Genomic DNA, 15,306 nt, shown 5'->3' with positions numbered 1-15,306 from the left:
GTGAGGCTGGAATCCTATAAGCCAGACACCAGCCAGTTTTCCTAGGAGGGCTTTGTAAGCGTCAGCTCCATAAGCCAAGTCAACCTTAGCTCCCTAAAAGTGCTTGGTCATATTTGATGAAATAAGCATCATTCTCAAATATGGTACTCCAGGAAAGGCCCTGGTTGTACAATCAATTCATCCAATTGTATCCTGGTAAGGAGAACAGATTCTTTTTGAACCTTTGCAAATAATTATATTGCCATGAAAAGCATGGAGAATCAGTAAGAGTTTCTGAATTCTGTGAGATCAGTGGTGATCAAATATAATTTTTAAATGTTCCATTTCAGTTTACAAAAGCAGAACCTACTAAATTTTCTAGGTTACAAATAGCTTAAGAAGAAAGAAAAGGGTTTACTTATACAACCAGAATATAGAACACTGAAATAAAATCAACATTCCAAAAAAATAACCACAGTGAAATTTTCCTCATCAGTTCACTCAATCTTATGTAATTAATTCTTATTCTCTGAGCCTTGGGTTAGTAGTCCTCTTGACTAAAAACAGTCCAGGAGATCTTGATTTGGTCCACTGGTATGGTATGAAAGTTATCTAAGAGATGCCAGCTCAGAAGCATGTACACTAGAGGCTAAGTTTTAAAGCACTGATAGCCTGAAGTACCTGGTACAGTCCTTTTCTATACTGAGAAAAGACTCTGAGACCATCCTTCTTGGCTGAAGACAAAATTGGCCTATAGCAGGACTTCCCTGGTGGTGCAGTGGTTAAGAATCCACCTGCCAATGCAGGAGACACGGGTTTGAGCCCTGGTCTGGGAAGATCCCACATGCTGTGGAGCAACTAAGCCCATGTGCCGCAACTGCTGAATCCCGCACGCCTAGAGCCCGTGCTCTGCAACAAGAAAAGCCACCGCAATGAGAGGCCTGCACACCGCAACGAGGAGTGGCCCCCACTCGCCACAACTAGAGAAAGCCCGTGTGCAGCAACAAAGACCCAATGCAGCCAAAAATAAATAAATAAATAAATATATTAAAAAAATAAATTGGATTGTAGCTTACAGCAAAACCTTCAGGCAAGCATCAGAGTAAAATAAAAACTACTTGTAAATGGCAGAGACTTAAAATGGCTATGTTTAATTTATAACTAGTAACCTTCAAATGTGAAAGGTCTGATGAGGGGTGCCTAATCATAATGCAATCCACAAGGAAATTTGATTGTTTCTATAGCATGCCAAAGAAAGATGATAACGTCACCCCCTGGCAAAAAAAAGTCTGTCCCTAAGGATAATGATTGAGCTTACATTCAAAGATATCTGATTCATTAAAATGGAGAAACAATTTTATGGAGGAAAAATCTTGAGATATAACATAATGATCATAAAACATAATATACCAAGAATATACTAAGAATAGCAAGTAAAGAGATTCAGGAGTAGGGCCCAGACCTCTGTATTTTTATAAAACTCCACAGGTAAGTTTGATGTGCATTCCCATTTTGACAACCACTGGCCCAGTAGACACCAGGTTCAAATTAAAGAAATAAGACTACGGCCAGGCCAAGGTAACATGTTAATTACTGAAATTATGATTGAGACTACACTGTTGCATAACTATACTGTTGTCAAATGTCATCAGGCAGAGTATTGCCAGGACTCTGATAAATACAGGAAAACACGACACACCTATTTCATAAGAGTTTTGATCAGTATTTTCCTTGAGGATAAAAACAGAACACGGGGGCTTGCCTGGTGGCGCAGTGGTTGAGAGTCCGCCTGCCGATGCAGGGCACACGGGTTCGTGCCCCCGTCTGGGAAGATCCCACATGCCGCGGAGCGGCTAGGCCCGTGAGCCATGGCCGCTGAGCCTGCGCATCCAGAGCCTGTGCTCCGCAACAGCAGAGGCCACAACAGGGAGAGGCCCGCGTACCGCAAAACAAACAAACAAACAAACAAAAACAACAGAACACGGACAGACAGGACATTGACAAATCTCCAGGGATTTCCTGGAAAGCGTACCATTTCTGAAATATTTATATTAACAATAGTTTATCTGTACAAGCTTAACCTAGGGAAAGCTGAGCTCCTCTTCTGATCTGACAACTCTACTCATGCAAGTCCTACAATAGTAATGCATTAAACAAATCTAGCGCCTCTATTTTTACAAGGTGAAAGAACAAGGCTTTGTGACTTCCAGGGGCCCTCTAGGGAACCTCAAGATTGTTTTAGATGTAAAAGACATCTTGATTTTCTGTACACTTTAAAATGGCTAAAATGGTAAGTTTTATATTATGTATATTTTACCACAATAAAAAGATTTAAAAAAATTTTTTAATTACAATTAAAAAATGGCCCCCCCCCCCCGCCCCGAATCCTGATTTTATTTTACTTTTTCTAAATTTAAGATCTAATTTTGGGGGAAGTGAAAATAAAAAACTTATCAGAAGATATTTGGATACTTAATTAAGATGGGGTCATGGATGACTTAGAAACAATAATTGATTACCTATTTAATTAGAGTCACAATAAAGCATTTAAAAATAAACATAGATGGTAACAGGATTTTAAAAAATCTATGTTTTTTCACAAGTGAAGAACCTTGGTTCTTTTTCTTCCTTAAATAATCAAGAATATAGTGAAGTCCACATAAAGCACAGGAAATTATTCTGGTAAAACCCAGAATCTTTGGTTACACAGCAGGTAATGATAACCTTTACATTGTAGGCTGAGGCATTACTCAGTAAATCAAGGCAACAAGCCTACCAAAATTGGGCAAACTTTGCTAAGATTTTAACACATTACAGAGCTACTTTTCAGACTCGAGTATTATAAACTAAGGCAAATAAAATGTAATTTCCAAGTTCTGTCTTTCATTATCCTTTTTCCTATTCTGAAACAGACTGACATTTTACTTTAGAACAGATCTTAGGGGGGCTGCAAGGTCAAAACTAACTTTATTATAACACTAAGATGTTATCTATGTTAACATGCAGTGCATTAATCATTGCTGTTGGCAAATGAATCAATATGTATTTTTAAAAGTTCTCAGTTGCCACCTTTAATACAGTAAATGTCAATAGTTATAACCCACATAAACAAAAGTCGCTGGGGCCCTCAATAAATCATGAGTGTACAAAGGGGTCCAGAAACTAACAAAAAAAGTCCAAGAAGTACTGCCTTAGGATAAATTTATTCCTTTTCCTTGGAAAACAAAAGCACATCTACAGTTGTACATCTATTTATGATAAAAGCTCTCTAGAAAGTGGGCATAGAGGGAACCTACCTCAACACAGTAAAGGCCACATATGACAAGCCCAGAGCTAACATCATACTCAGTGGTGAAAAGCTGAAAGCATTTCTTCTGAGATCAGGAACAAGACAAGGATACCCCCTCCTGCCATTTTTATTCAACATAGTCTTCCTGGAAGTCCTAGCAACAGCAATCAGACAAGAAAGAAATAAAAGGAATCCAAACTGGAAAGGAAGAAATAAAATTGTCACTGTTTGAAGATGACGTGATACTATACATGGAAAATCCTAAAGATGCCACCAAAAAAAACTACCAGAGCTCATCAATGAATTCAGTAGAGTTGCAGGATACAAAATTAATACAGAGAAATCTGTTGCATTTCTATATACTAACAATGAACTATCAGAAAGAGAAATTAAGGAAACAAACCTACAATTGCATCAAAAAGAATAAAGTACCTAAGAATAAACCTGCCTAAGGAGGTAAAAGATCTGTACTATGAAAAGTATAAGACACTAATGAATGAAATTGAAGATGACACAAACAGATGGAAAGATATACTGTGTTTAACCCACACACTTATGGTCAATTAATCTATGACAAAGGAGGCAAGAACATACAATGGAGAAAAGACAGTCTCTTCAACAAGTGATGCTGGGAAAACTGGACAGCTACACATAAAAGAATGAAATTAGAATATTTTCTAACAACATATACAAAAATCAACTAAAAATGGATTAAAGACCTAAATGTGAGACCAGAAACCATGAAACTCCTAGAAGGAAACGTAGGCATAACACTCTTTGACATAAATCATAGCAATGTTTTTTCAATTTGTTGCCTAAGGCAAAGGAAACAGAAGCAAAAATTTAAAAATGGGAACTAATTAAACTTAAAAGCTTTTGCACAGCAAAGGAATCCATCGACAAATGAAAAGACAACCTACTGAATAGGAGAAAGAATTTGCAGATGATATGACTGATATGGGGTTAATATCCAAAAATGTATAAATGGCTCATACAACTCAACATCAAAAAAACAAACCACCTGATTTAAAAATGGGCAGAAGGGGCCTTCCCTAGTGATCCAGCAGTAAGACTCCATGCTCCCAATGCAGGGGGCCCAGGTTCAATCCTTGGTAAGGGAACTAGATCCCACATGCATGCCGCAACTAAAGATCCCACATGCCACAACTAAAGATCCCACACGCCACAACTAAGACCCAGTGCAGCCAAATAAATAAATAAATATTTTTTAAAATAATAAAAATAAAAATGGGCAGAAGACCTGAATAGATGTCTTTGCAACCAAGACATACCGATGGCCAACAGGCACATGAAAAACTGCTCAATATCATATATCATCAGAGAAATGCAAATCGAAACCACAATGAGATATCACCTCACATCTTTCAGAATGGCTACCATCAAAAAGTCTACAGATAACAAATGTTGGTGAGGATGTGGAGAAAAGGGAACCCGAGAACACTGTTGGTGGGAATGTAAATTGGTGCAGTCACCATGGAAAACATTATGGAGGTTCCTCAAAAAACTAAAAATAGAACTACCATGTAACCCAGCAATTACACTCCTGGGTATATATCTGAAGAAAACAAAAACACTAATTTGAAAAGATACATGCACCCCAATGTTCACAGCAGCACTATTTACAATTGCCAAGGTATGGAAGCAACCTGAGTGTCCATCAACAGATGAATGGATAAAGATGATGTGGTGTACACACACACACACACACACACACACACACACACACACACACACACACACCGGAATACTACTCAGCCATAAAAAAGAATGAGGGCTTCCCTGGTGGCGCAGTGGTTGAGAGTCCGCCTGCTGATGCAGGGGACATGGGTTCGTGCCCCGGTCCGGGAAGATCCCACATGCCGCAGAGCAGCTGGGCCCATGGGCCATGGCTGCTGAGCCTGCGTGTCCGGAGCCTGTGCTCCGCAATGGGAGAGGCCACAACAGTGAGAGGCCCACGTACCAGAAAAAAAAAAAAAGAATGAAATTTTGTCATTTGCAGCAACATGGATGGGCCTAGAGGGTATTATGCTTAGTGAAATAAGTCAGACTGAGAAAGACAAATACTGTATGACATTTCTTATATGTGGATGCAAAAAAACAAAACAAGCTAGTGAACATAACACAAAAGAAACAGACTCACAGATAAGAGAACAAATTAGTGGTTATCATCAGCGGGGAAAGGAAAGGGAGGAGGAGCAAGATAGAGGTAGGGGACTAAGAGGTACAAATTGCCGTGTATAAAATAAATAAGCTATAAGTATGTATTGTACAGCACAGGGAATATAGCCAATATTTTGTAATAACTCTAAATGGAGTATAAACTTTAAAAATTGTGAATCACTATGTTGTACACCTGAAACATGTAATACTGTAAAGCAACTATACCTCAATTTTTAAAAAGCACATACAGTTGTATTTCTTTGTCGCTATTATTCCTAGCGTAGCCTCAATAACTTTTTTTTTTTTTGGCTGTGTTGTATGACATACGGGATCTTAGTTCCCTGACCAGGGATCAAACACGTGCCCCCTGTATTGGGAGCATGGAGTCTTAACCACTGGACTGCCAGGGAAGTCCCAATAACTCATATTAATTAAACTTTAAACCACAATAATTAACTTCCATTTATAATGACCCAAAGATGTATCCTCTCTGTAGCATATGAAGCAAGGTATATAAAATTAAATAGTGGTTGCTAGTCAACATTTTGGTATTCTAACTTACCTGCTTGTATGTACCAGAAAGCCAAACCAGCTTAAGCAAAAAGGAAATACACAGGGTCTGGTAACTGAGAAGTTTAGCAGTGGAATAACTTTGGCATGGTTGACTCTAGCTGCTCAAATAAAGTCACTGGGCATCTGTCTCTTTTCATCTCTTGTTTCTGTTTTCCTCTGAGCTGGGCTTGTTCTTCAGAGCCGGCTGCCTTTTCATGATGAAAAGAAAGTCCCTAGAAGCACTAAGCTCACATAATCTTTAGTGTCTAACAGCTCAGAAAATGGAGATTCAGATCATCTCTTTTAGTATCTGATTATTCTCCCTAAAAGGTCCTTAAGTAGCTCTACTTGGAGCAGAAGCCCATCCCTGGGGCAATAGCTGACTCCAGAGGTCTGGGATACTCCAGATGCTCAGCCTGGACCACCTGCCCACCCCTGTGATCATTTAGAATAGGGAGCAGGTGTTCTCTGCCCCAAGCATGATGCTCACTGTTTTCATGAAAAGGCAGTCTTGAAACTTCAGCAGGGCGCCATGGAGGCCTACGAGCAGATCCGAAAGGAGCCCCTGAAGCTGAAAGGCGTCGCAGAGCTCAGAGTGACTAAGCAGAAGAAGAAAAACAACAAAGACGAGGCGAAACTCCGTAAGCGATGGGAACAAGCAGAAAGAATGAGGAGGGGAAGTGGCACAGCCTGGACAAGCGGACACTGGCCCAGGTGGCCTCTGAGAAGAAGCGGGAGAAATGGCAAATGCAAAGGATCCTGAAGAAAGCATCCAAAACCCACAAGCAGAGAGTAGAAGACCTCAGCAGGCACCTGGACGCACTCACGGAGCACTGTGGCATTCCTAAGGTTAGCTGAACAAAGTAGCCTCCCCATCCGGGGTACGGAGTAGCATCCAGGCAAAGTTGGGATTATGTTTGGTGCCTTGGGCATTTTCTAGAAATCTTCTCTTACACACATCCTTACGTCTTCTGCTTGAGACAGTGCTTTTCAAAGCTGTATGTCCTCACTCTGGAACTTGATTAAAGTAAGACTGTCCTTTTACTCTATTTTGATTTCTCGGTAGGACGTAGAGAAGAAAGTTTTTTAGCTTGGAAAGTTTACCCAGAGATTAAGGTTATTTCTGTGTAAGTGCTGTGGAAAAGTGTTTTTACCCCCGAGGTGCATCTGACTCTTTGACAGCCAGCCAGCTGGCTTTGCCTAGATGAAACCAACTCCAGAGACAAGGAGCTAATGCCAGCGTGGCCTGCAGCATGTAGACCACTGTAGGGCCATGCAGGGGCTGCCTTTCCAAGCTCCCTCTAGCTTGGGGCTCATGCCGTCCCGTCCAGGGTCCAGGGAGGCCACTTGTAGCTTCGTGGCCTTCAGACTACCTCCTCAGCCACCTGGCCACTGAGACAATGTGGCCTGGGAAACAGAACAACCACCTAAGGCAAGGGCGGAACGTACATCTTGTCCCTTTCTGAAGCTGTGGCCAGTGTGTAGCCTCTTCCCCCAATGTCCCCATTCCAGACATGTCTAGTGGGTGTTGCCCAATGTCCCCATTCCAGACATGTCTAGTGGGTGTTGCCATGGCAGACATTGCCAGTTGAGCACAGAATTCTTTGTAATGGAACCCAGACCCAACCTGCCTTCCTACCCTCCACCCTGGGCTCCAAGCAGCTCCCCGTATTTATTCAGAGTTGGCACATAACATGTTTGGCGTTCCTGGCCTCAGGACACCTCAGGTATGATGGGACCAATGCAGAGCTCCAGAACAGACAGACGTGGGTGCAGTTGAAAGGAGGGACTGAGGTTCCCATGCTGGAGAGCCAGGATCTTTGAGGGCCTATGTGTACCCACCAGATGAAGATCAAATTGCATATGCTATTGGGAGAAAGTGTGTTGACACAGATGCTGAAAGAATAAGAAAGTCAGAAAAGAAAAACCAAGTGTTGGGTTTGGGACTGTCATATGTGAAAGGCAGAATAAAACAAAAAAGTTATTAAAAAAAAAAGAAAAGGCAGCCTTGTTTAGCGGAAAGAACACTAAACTGATATTCAAAATACCTTGGTTTTGCTTCTGGCTCTGCCACCTCCTAACTGTGTGACTTTGGGCAGGAAATTTCACTTCCTCAGACACCAGTATTTTGTGGTATAGAATGAATGGGTTGGATTAGATGATTCCAGACTTAAATGTCTATAAATGTGTTTCATTAATTCAGAAAGAATCAAGGTTTATTTGTCTGTTTGGGGGCTCAAAACAAGATGTAGAAGTAAGTTCTAGTAGTCCTGGTCAATAACAGAAACTTATTCAAGCTAGGTTAAGCAAAAGAAAAAAAAGTCAGGAGAACTTTGTACAAAAATCCAGACTATCTCACAGAACCCAAGGACAGAAGTGGACGTCATGAAAGCCAAGCAGCAGGAACTAGAAAACTACCAGGAACTATTATTTTCTCTCAGTCTCTGTCTCTCCCTCTTCCTTCCTACCTCCCTCTTGCTCTCTCTCTCTCTAACCAGATCATTTTTTCCCCCTTTTCCCTTTATTTTGCACATCAGTTCCGTTCTCCTCTTTAAATGTCTACTTTCTCTGCTTCTCCCGCCATGTGGATGAGAATGGTTTTCCATGATGGCAGCTTCTGCTCTTCAGTTTCAATAACCCTCATTCCAGCTAAAAGGCACAACACAATCATCCCTGAATCTCACCTCCAAGTCTGATTGCCTCACCTCAGGTCAGGTGTCCATTCGTGGCCAGCAAAGCAGGGTCATCAATCATAAACATGGCTGCCTCATGGAGATGGAGATGTTCTCAATGAAATGGGGGTACTGAACTGGGAAGACACCCCCAAAGGTATCTATTTCAACAGTTAGGGTAATTTTTTTTTACCAACAAGTGAAAGGTACTATTGTTAAGAAAGAAGAACTCAACAAGAAATAACAAATGTCGGAGAGGATGTGGAGAAAAAGGAACTTTTGTACACTGTTGGTGGGAATGTAAATTGGTGCAGCCACTATGGAAAACAGCATGTAAGTTCCTTTAAAAATTAAAAATTGAACTACCATATGATCCAGCAACTCCATTTTTGGGTATTTATCTGAAGAAACTGAAAACACTAACTTGAAAAGATATATGAACCCTTATGTTCATTGCAGCATTATTTATAATAGCTAAGACATGGAAGCAGTCTAAGTGTCCATCAATGGATGAATGGATAAAGAAGATGTCATACACACACAGACGAATATACACACACAATGGAATTTTATTCAGCCATGAAAAAGAAGGACCTCTTGCCACTTTTGACCACATTGGATGGATCTTGAGGACATTATGCTAAGTGAAATAAGATAGACAGAGAAAGACAAATTCCATATGATCTCACTAATATGCTGAATCAAAAAAACAAGTAGGCTTCCCTGGTGGCGCAGTGGTTGGGAGTCCGCCTGACGATGCAGGGGGCGCGGGTTCGTGCCCCGGTCCGGGAGGATCCCACGTGCCGCGGAGGGGCTGGGCCCGTGAGCCATGGCCGCTGAGCCTGCGCGTCCAGAGCTCCACAATGGGAGAGGCCACAACAGTGAGAGGCCCGCGTACCGCAAAAACAAACAAACAAAAAAACAAGTAAAACGGCTCATAGATACTGAGAACAGATTGATGGTTGCCAGAGGTGGGGGGGGGGAGTGGGTGAAATGGGTCAAAGTGTGGTCAAAAGTACAAACTTCCAGTTATAAAATAAATAAGTCCTGGGGATGTACAGCATGGTGGCTTCAGTTAATAATACTGTATTGTATATTTGAAAGCTGCTAAGAGAGTAGAGCTTAAAAGTTCTCATTACACACACACAAAAATTGTAGCTACATGTGGTGAATGATATTCACCAGACTTATTGTGGTGATCATTTCACAACACTTGTATATACAGAAATCAAATAATTATGTTGTACACCAAAAACTAATATAATGTCATATGTCAATTATATCTCAATTTTTTAAAAAGGAAAAAGAAAGAACTTTACAACTATAAGGCTTTTAGATAGATAAACATGAGTCAAAAAAAAACCCAAAAACTTCTGGGGCTTCCCTGGTGGCGCAGTGGTAGAGAGTCCACCTGCCGATGCAGGGGACACGGGTTCGTGCCCCGGTCCGGGAAGATCCCACATGCCGCAGAGCGGCTGGGCCCGTGAGCCATGGCCACTGAGCCTGCGTGTCCGGAGCCTGTGCTCCGCAACGGGAGAGGCCACAGCAGTGAGAGGCCCGTGTACCGCCAAAAAAAAACTTCTTGGAGGGGGATGGATTCATAGAGTATAGTAAACTGAGCATGAGTCATAATAACACCATTTTAAAAACGCAGTAGGAAAAAAAAAACACAGTGGGAAGTGTAACCAAAAGTATAACACAAATAGTTTTAGTGTCTTGTATGATTTATATATAGTTGGCAATGAGGATTCTGATATATCAATATGTGGATCTGGTGGTATTTCTTTTCTGAACTCAATTAGAAAACCAGATGGATCAATTTCCAACAGCAGCTCCCAAGCTAATATGTTCTGATCCCACCTATTAGAAGAAAGGCCATCTGATGGAATGCCCAGATGAAATCACAAGGCATTTCATACTGATATCCTCATTTCTGGTCATACCTCTTATAGTTATTTATAAATAAATATTTATATTATACATAGAGAGAAATAAAGCTGCAGATTTCATAGAAATGGAATCATATAATATGTGTGGTCTTTCCTGTCTGGCTTCTTCCATTTAGTACAGATATGCCACATATTTTTATCCATTCATCAGTTGATGGACATTTGGGTTGTTTCCACCTTTTGGCTATTGTGAATAGTGCTGCTGTGAATATTTGTGTACGAGTTCTTGTTTGAACACCTGTTTTCAATTCTTTTGGGTATACACCCAGGAATGGAATTGCTGGGTCATATGATAATTCTATGTTTAACTTATTAAGAAACTGCCAAAATGTTTTCCAGAGCGGCCGTACCATTTTACATTCTCACCAGTGTTACATGATGAGGGTTATAATTTCTCCACGTCCTGGCCAACATTTCTTTTCCGTTTTTTGACTACAGCTAACCTAGTGAGTATGAAGAGGGAATCTCAAGGTGGTTTTGAGTTGCCTTTCTCTAATAACTAAGTTCTTAGGTTTTTGATTGTACAGAAAAGATTGTTTACTCTCAGAGGCATGGATTGTGCCTTAGAGGTTTAATATTCTCAGGGCTGAGAACACAGTAGGTGATTTAATTATTATCTGCTGACAAATCTTTCACTTGGCAAAATTTACAAGCAGAGTCTGGGCTTCCTGTGAGCTCAGCACCAATCAAAAAGAGCTCTATTTAGCTTCAGGAGGTCAAAAGATCAGAGCACATGGATACATTCTAAAGACTCTGACAACAGGCCCCTAAGAAGGCAAATTCACACCTCAACATGACACAGCAATGGAAACTTTAGAAGCAATCTGATCCATTGCACCAAATGGTGGCTGAAGGTCAATTACAATTAAAATCGGTATTGGCTTCTGTTTTCATCTCCCTTTTCATTTTAAATAAAATGTGTCTTGGCAGAAATCTCTTAAGGCAGATGGGTACCCACTTTGTAGAGGTGTTTGGTGGGTTAATGTGAGCCGAACACTTCATGATAAGACGTCTGCTGCAACTGAAGAGTCAGGTGCTCTTATTAATGAGACTTTTAATTCTAAGCATTTACTCCATGCAAGATCCTGTCCCAGGCAATTTATTAATAGCTGAGAACGTAATGCGCAGCTTTCAGACATTATCTCAATATTAATAAATAGCTCTTTCCTCTTCTGCAGCACTGGTTCTGTCTGGGCTCAGATCTGAGCTCTGCCCCTCACTAGCTATGAGATTTAACCTCTGTGAACATCAATTTCCTTATCTGTAAAGATGGAAATTAAAATGCTCATCTCTTAGGTTGTTTTTAGGATGAGCTAGGATAACCTGGTTAACTTACTACAATGTCTGGTACCTGGAGAGAAGTTAATGATGTTAGCTCTCTTTGCCTTCATTTAGAAGTAGGGATATTATAGATATTATTCCTCCTACTTTGTAGATGGGAGAGGTGAGGCACAAGCCTCACAGTGAATGAGTCATCCTGTCTTCCCAGCTCACAGCCATTTCCAGCTCCCTGAGGACTGCACGCTGAACCAGGGTAATGGACCACAGCAGTCATGTCTGTACCACAGGCACGGCCTTCAGATCATTGCTGATTGAATTGAGGGAGACAGACATGGGATTAAAGTGGGCCAATCAGATTCTTGTGTAACAATTTGGAATTGAGACCAAGAGACAGAAAGTTAGAATCTGTATGTGGTTAGAACTGTGTCACATAATTTAGAATCTTGATGCCACTCTATTCTGGCATATGGATGGGGGAGTGCAGAAAGTTGGTCCTCAGAGAGAGAAGAGGGAAGTAGACGTGCAGAAAGAAGCAGCAATGAGAGCAGAGAAGAGACCCCAGTGGTTTTCCAGTACTTGGTTCTAGTATTTTCTGAGCCCAGCTCACACGTTTTCCCTTGGATTCCATGAGACACCCACCTACAGACTTATAATAAATTCCCTCAGGTCGCTTCTCGGAGTTTGGTGGGCAAGATCTTCACAGGCCACCAAACTCCAGTGAGCAAGTGACTGAACTTTATTTCCTGTAACATAATTACATTTGAGTTCTCATTCCACCTGATGGCAGAAAAGCAATCAAGTTCAGCTTCAGGTAAACTCAGTCATTTTAGCGTTTTTTGGGCATTTTAGGTCTCACTCAATTCAGGGTATCTTCACACATTTCCTTCTCACCATAGTGTCATCTCCAGACTTCTTGGGCATCCTTCTTGCCAACAAGAGGAGGCACTTAGCCCATGCTCACCTCCCTGGAGAGAGGTGTAACCGCGGTACGATGCATTCCATCTGCTCTGGGGTCATCATGTCCTTGCAGCCACTCTCCAGTCACCTGATTCTGCACCACAGCCCTCTACAGCTCTTTGCTCACTGTCAGACACTTTTGTGCCCCTTTTAGGAACTCACTAGCATCCAAATCTTTTTATATCTTTTTATTTTTAATAAAAATGGTTTTGACAAAATCTGAACAATCTTTAATCTGCAGGAAGTAGAGCCTTGTAGTTATTCTTCTGATTTCTTTCTAATATCTTGCTTACAACATAAACTTTGTGCATTGATCTTTTGTGGGGAGAGTCTTTGGAAACTTGAAATTCTTTTTTATTTCAAAAATCCTGGCTGTTGTAAATCAAAAGTGTTAGATTTTAAGACTATTGTTTCTACTATAAATTTCAAGATCCTAACTTGGAACTAATCTGAGTTTTAAGAACCTAATTTGGAACTCAAATCCATTTGGCTAAGATACTGCATAGTGGTGACTTAACTGGGGAGGGCCAAGGAGTAACTTATAGGAAATGCACATTTTGTCATGCTGCATGGGTTTACGTTGATTTCTTGATTACTGTCTGCTGGATAAACACTGGATTCCCAAGAATGCTTTCCATCCTTTGACCCTGTCTGCCTTTCAGAATTTCCAGGATTATCTCCTCTGTAATGTTCCATCTGCTTTCCACAATCCTTGTGTCACTTGGTGCACAGATACTGGTGGGCACATGGAAAGGGTAAGCCAAAGTTAGACCTGCATTTGCAAGACCACGTGAAACCCAACGCTCATTCTCCTGAAGCCAGGCTGCTTTTAGAAAGAGAGAAGAGGAATGCCATTCCATCACGCATGCTTATCATTCCCCAACTTTGGTTTCAAACCATCTTTATACCCTGGCCCATGGAGAAACTTGCCATTAAATTCTGTTCTTTCACAGCCCTTATATAGCAACTGTGTTGGGGACCACTTCAGACATTCCAAGCTTCACTAAGACAGCAACTTTCTAACAAGAAAGCTAGAATGGGGGAGCATCTAAGATTTAGTTGCAGCAAATTGGAGACCAGACAATATAATCAACTTATTCAGAATAGTCAGTGAAAATCAGCTTTACGGGAGAGATACAACATTGTCATGCTTTAAATGCAATGCATCTATCAGTTAGGATTATAGGGGTCTTAGAGTAAGTATTCCCTTTGTTACTTCTAGGTCACGGGGTACAGAAAAGTAAATTTAATGATATAATAAAAATATAATATCACATGAAAAAAGTAGTAAACAGATATACACATGAATTCAGTTATTCATATATATATACACACACACATACACATATATGTGTATCTAGACACATATAAGAATAAAAGCAGTAAACAGTGATCACTTCTAGGTAGTGGTATCATGGGTAGTTTACATTTTCCTCCTAGCATTTTAACACGTGACCCAAATTTTTCATTACTCTTATCAAGAGAAAATAATTAACATCATCCTTTTTTAAAGGGTGAAATGGGACTTCCAATCTCATAAGATAAGATGAGGGGAAATGATAATCTGAAAGCTCTCCTGCCACATTGCCTAGAAATGCTTGATAAAATATAGCAAAAGTTATTTTAAATCCCTGAGTGAAGTAGTAAGAGAGAAGGGAAGGCCCAGGTGTGCCAGTTAGAAATAGGAAAGCCAGTGGCAAGGATGTGAGATGCTGCTGCAACTGGGATTGGGGCCTGGATCCCTGAATAAAGCAGTTTTTAAAGGGTTGTACTCTCATTGAAAGAGTAGATTAGGAAAAATATCAATCCACTGGCATAGAGACAAAAAGGTATTTGTATGCTTTTCTCTGGGTGGGAAAAATGTCCATCTGAGAAACAAAATCTCCAGGTTTGTTTCTACTCCAACTTTGGAGGTTTAAATTTGCAGATGATCCAGGAACCATGATTCTAAATGACCTCCAATGTGATAAAATGACCAAAAACTTGGTCCAGATATGGTGATCTCTCCGTAGCAAACACAAAGCAGCTCTTAAGAGATACACCCCAAACCCAGGCCACAGGGGAGTCTCACAGAAAAACAGCCTTCTCTAAAGAGGAGCTCACTGACAAAAATGATGACATACAGAAGGACAAAATCCTCCATGAGAGTCAGCAGACACAATAAATAGCACCAAAAGATTCCCTAAAACTCTGCATAATAGAATGACAATTTGTTTTTGTTGTTGTTTGTTTGTTTGAGTACAGGAGTGGCATGATCTGATGTAATATTCCACTGTATATATGTGACACATCTAGAATGACAATTTGAAAGAGAATGTAAAATAATCACCTTTAAAAGTCTTAAAAGGCCTGAACGATGTAATTAAAACACCAAGGGACTCCCTGGTGGCACAGTGGTTAAGAATCCATCTGCCAATGCAGGGGACATGGGTTCGAGCCCTGGTCC

At 40.7% G+C, this 15,306-nt stretch overlaps 1 pseudogene; it reads left to right on the top strand.

Moving 5' to 3' along the window:
• Nucleotides 1–6,533: 6,533 nt before the first annotated feature.
• On the top strand, nucleotides 6,534–6,868 carry LOC103084081 (protein FAM32A pseudogene; annotated as a pseudogene).
• The last annotated feature ends 8,438 nt before the right edge of the window (nucleotides 6,869–15,306 follow it).

This window comes from Lipotes vexillifer, unplaced genomic scaffold (genome assembly GCF_000442215.2).
Source record: "Lipotes vexillifer unplaced genomic scaffold, Lipotes_vexillifer_v1.1 scaffold150, whole genome shotgun sequence".
Classification (NCBI taxonomy): Eukaryota; Metazoa; Chordata; class Mammalia; order Artiodactyla; family Lipotidae; genus Lipotes; species Lipotes vexillifer.
This window is presented reverse-complemented; position numbering and strand designations above follow the sequence as displayed.